The following is a 4,646-nucleotide window of genomic DNA, read 5'->3' on the forward strand; positions in this document are numbered from 1 at the left end:
CGTCTTCTACCAATTTGATAGTCGCCCGCTAAAACACATTTGCAGTTAGACGTCGGGAAAAAAATTACATTTGTATGGTTCATATATATATATATATATATATATATATATATATATATATATATATATATTTATTGTCAAGGCACGCATAACAATATTATCTCATACAGGCATTGGCAACGTCCGCAAAAAACGTAGATTTTGACAAGCTATCGCTGCATTCCCTGTGTGGGTGGCAAGTTTCTCATATAGTACTCTGCCACTGTCATGTTATGCCAGTTTGTTACTCAGCGAGTACCTTCTATTTCCTTTTCAGAATGCGATACTAGTTCTCTACTTCATTAATTTGTGCGTATTCGTTTGACATGTTTGACATTCTGCTAATCCTTTTTCATCGCATATGCATATTCGGTTCCCGCTTCAATAAATGTGCTGCTAACACGTTTGTAAGCGGTTAAGTTTATATGTATGCCGATAACATTCGCATATGATGGGTGAAAATTCGCATGTTGTATACGCACGTATATATATATGTACATATATGATGAGTGCAAAGCACATTTGAACATAAACCAGTTGCGGTGTTGTGTCTGCCGACTGCATTAACCCTTGGAACGAAGAGACATAAAAACGTGCTTTAACCTGGTTGAATGCAGAATCACTCAGAAAGTTAAAGGTTAGAGTTGAACGGCAATTCGTATGCAATGCTCATTTACATCTCTTTACGCTCAAGCCTGGAGACCGCCATGAGCTCTCTGCAAAAAAAAAAAGCTTCTTAATCGCTAGCCACATTGCTTTTAGTTAGGTTGCATGAACTGACTAATGAATGCACGGGGTGAAGTAATGCTTTTCAGGTAGATTCTTTTTACGGTGTGTTGCAAGTCTGAAATTCGATACAAGAAGGTGCACAATTTTCTGCAGCAGACATAGATAACTGTTTCTATAACGAACATACATGTATAATTCTAGGCGTACATATATGTAGAAATATATATACAATTTGAACTATATATTCGAGAAACCATACTATTTAATGACACTCATTTGACTACAATGAAGATGTGGATTAGAGAGTACAACACTGGAATTAAAAGTAAATTTTCTTTTTTAAAATATTGATACTTTTTCGCCTGCTCTCCGATATTCGTCAGCAGCAACTTGTCTGTTGCAGCCTCATTCGCGACTAAAAGAAGCGATGCTATCGCAGAGCAACTTTCAGGAGATATATATACATTTATTATTCATGAGCGTGTATGCATACTAATCCACATATGTTTGAAGGGGTATGCAAACTGATTGTACTTCAGAACAGATAAAGGGTATACAGGATACTGCCGATTGCTCCACGTAATTCGTAACAAAATGGTATCATGGCAAGTTACATGCGGTAGCAGGACAACTATTTCTGTGACTTTCTATACAGTGCGCTTTCTCTCTTACAAAAAAAGCTATTACAGAAGAATTTATGTGGACTACACGGCAGTCTCGTCATAGAGGGAGCATAGTATGCCATACCTTTACTTCTATACGTACCTACGTGTAAGTACACGTGTTATTTATATATATATATATATATATATAGGCGAAACTCCAAAAATCCTGTTTTGTTGTCTTTTCCTTTCCAGACGTAAAAAAAGATCAGGAAAGATGTAGAGCACAGAAACTAGTTTACTTTTGAATATTAAATACCGTATTGCTACTCGTTGAATAGCAACCAATATATGTATAGCGGCACGTGTAATGCAACTAGATTTAGCGTAGAGTCACCGGTGAGCCGTTGCTCAAAGACACTCGAAGCGACGCAAGATTATTTTTTACAATATATACATGTTGAGCTTTAAGTTATAATGAAAGCGAAAACTTACCAATATGATGCCAGCTTCATGTATCCAAAGACTATTGGTATGGTGGTGGGCGCATGCCACGACAAGGCTTGATTACAACACAAGTATTGCCAGTACCGAACATTGCAGCAACCTATGCTTTGACAAGAAAATGGAACTTCGCTTTCGCCTCGCAACTTGCAAATACTTACATATTCATGCAAGCTCTGCATTTTTTAACCGAGCGCTTGACCCTCTGGGTCACGTCAATCTACAAAGTAGCACTGCGTACGTTTTCTGTATGCATAATACATGTAGAAATTTTTTTGCGCAAAATAAATAAATACAAATGTATATATGTATATGTACATAACTTTGATTAGCGTTGATATACATATGCATCATCAATTTTCGAAATACATGAAGATCAACTATTAGCAAATATATATATATATATATATATATATATATATATATAGTAGAGCTGATCTGATTTTAGGTTTATATCTTCATAGCGTACATTGATTATACCTGGCTTTAGCGTTTAAGGTGAAATCGGCGGCCCCAAAAGTGTTTGAATCCCCGAGAAAAATACCAGTACATGCATATACCAGAACAAGCTTGGAGATTTTTTCGCGTGCATATACAGAGGATCAAACATTGGCGTCCCCTTTCAGTAGAACGCTGCCTAGAATGCACTTGTTGGCCCGTCGTCGCTTGTAAGCTTGACGTCAAATGACACTACTACTGTCAAGTAGACGCAAACCACATAAGTTAAAAAGAGATCCATTCCGCGAATCACTGCGGAATTTTTTCACAACTAGATACCACAACCAGCAGGTTTACGTAGTAAAAACAACCTTAATGCGACATTAAATTTCTGCTCGAAGGTACGTGATTCTATCTATCCCCATAACTGACTACACACACACGCGTGTCGACCGCCACACTCTCGAGTTGGAAGACAGCAAGTTATCGACAGAGACTGAGCAACAAAGCCAAGACCATCTTCGCGAGTTCGCGACAACTCGCATCAGGATCAAACTGGATTTGTTTCTTCAACTCCTCCGCCAGCCGAAGAACACCGGGGAGCTGGCCACACGTTTCTGAATACGTTTGAAAGAGACTGCTGCTGTGTGAGAACTGTGTGAGGGCTGGAAGAGCCCAACTGTGTTGTTGCTGCACTGAAGCGTAGCAGCCACCAGCAGACACAGACAAAGAATCACAAGCGAAAGCGTCTTCTAGCCAACTCAGAAGCAGCTCTTCACAGACACCGGCAGTGAAGAGAGCAGCGAGCAAGCCAAGCACTGCGCGGCGAACGCCGCGATCCGCATGCACTTTCAAGAACAGCGCAACGTTCACTACAAAAGGCACAACGTCTCCCATGTCGAGACTGGCTTTTCCTGCCTGTTGCAGACAGACGCCGACGACTGCCAGCAAGCCCGCCAGCACCGTCGGCTGCTGCTGCTGAACAGACGCACTGAAGACAGTCACCGAAGAAAACACTTGTGATGAGTCTCGCCTAGTCTGCAACACACCACCCAGCAACTGCCAGCAAATCTCTGCAGCAAGCGGCGCCAGCAAGTTCCTGTACACTCGTTCAGGTGCTGTTCGACTCCTCGAGTCGTCTCTTCTCCACACCACCACACCCGCTCGTCTGTCTGCCACTTTCACAAGTGCATCATTCTGTCTACAATTCACACCAACAGCAGAAACAGCAGAAACAGCAGCAGAGCCCAGATTCACAGCAGCAGAGCCCAGATTCACAGCAGCAGAGCCCACATTCACAGCAGCAGGATCCACATTCACAGCAGCAGCTCGCATAGAAGCAGAGATTCTTCGCGGAGGTGACTTGAGTGGTTGTTCAGAGAGTCCACGCAAGAAGCTGCAGTCGTCAGAGGGAGCACCCACAGCGAGCCAGCAGAGAGCGCGCTGCAGCGAGTCGAGCAGCAGCAACTGCTGCGCCACTGAAAGTTGCTGCGAGGACTGCTGCAGAGCAGCACAAACTAGTGGCAGCAGTTTGCGAATTTGCAGAGCGAGCAACGCAGCCAGGGCGAGCCGTCTGGCAGCTTCGCCGCAAAACACGGAAGGAAAGGGAGAGGCGACTGCGTGGGGTCTGCTGCACTCATCATCTTCGCTGCTTTCGCCACTGCTAAAGGAATCGGTTAAAGTCTGCACTTTCGCGCAAGTAGCACCACCACCACAAACACCACCACCACCAGCAGCAGAGAAAAGCTTGAGAGAAGAGGCGTCGACGTGGAGGAGAGCGTGGAAGAGCTGAGCACTGAGGGTGGAGTCGCCGAACTCCCCGTAGTAGTCTTCGGCTGCAGCAGCGCTGCTGCTCTCCTCCTCCTGGTCCACTTGCCAGCACCACTCCCCCTGCATGCGCTGCCGCAGCTGCTGCTGCAGCAGAAGAAGCGGCGTGCAGTAGTGCAGCGCAGCACTGAGTCGGAAGAGACGGCGACTGGGCAGTTCCTCAGCTGCTCTGCGTCTCTTTTCAGCTGCTGCTTTTGTTGTTTTCTCTTCTTCTTCGCCTCCTCCTCCACTACTGGCGCACTCAGTGCTGCCTTGCAGCCACTCCAGCACTTGTCGCAGACTCTGCGGCGACAGTGCAGCACAGCAGTCGCCAGCCAGTGCGCCAGCTGCTGGCTCCACTAGCAACAAACTCGAGCCAGTCTGCTCTGTTGGGGAAGTGGCCACTGCTCCTTCTGCTGTTGCTCCTTTTGCTGCAGAGAGGCCCGCTAGTGAGTAGTGCGCAGAACGCAGCGGCACCAAGTCGGGCAAGTTCCTGAAGTAACTTTCATCTTCGTCGCTTCCACTGGA

Source organism: Podarcis erhardii, assembly GCF_964252035.2.
Source record: "Podarcis erhardii genome assembly, contig: HAP1_SCAFFOLD_190, whole genome shotgun sequence".
Taxonomy (NCBI): domain Eukaryota; kingdom Metazoa; phylum Chordata; class Lepidosauria; order Squamata; family Lacertidae; genus Podarcis; species Podarcis erhardii.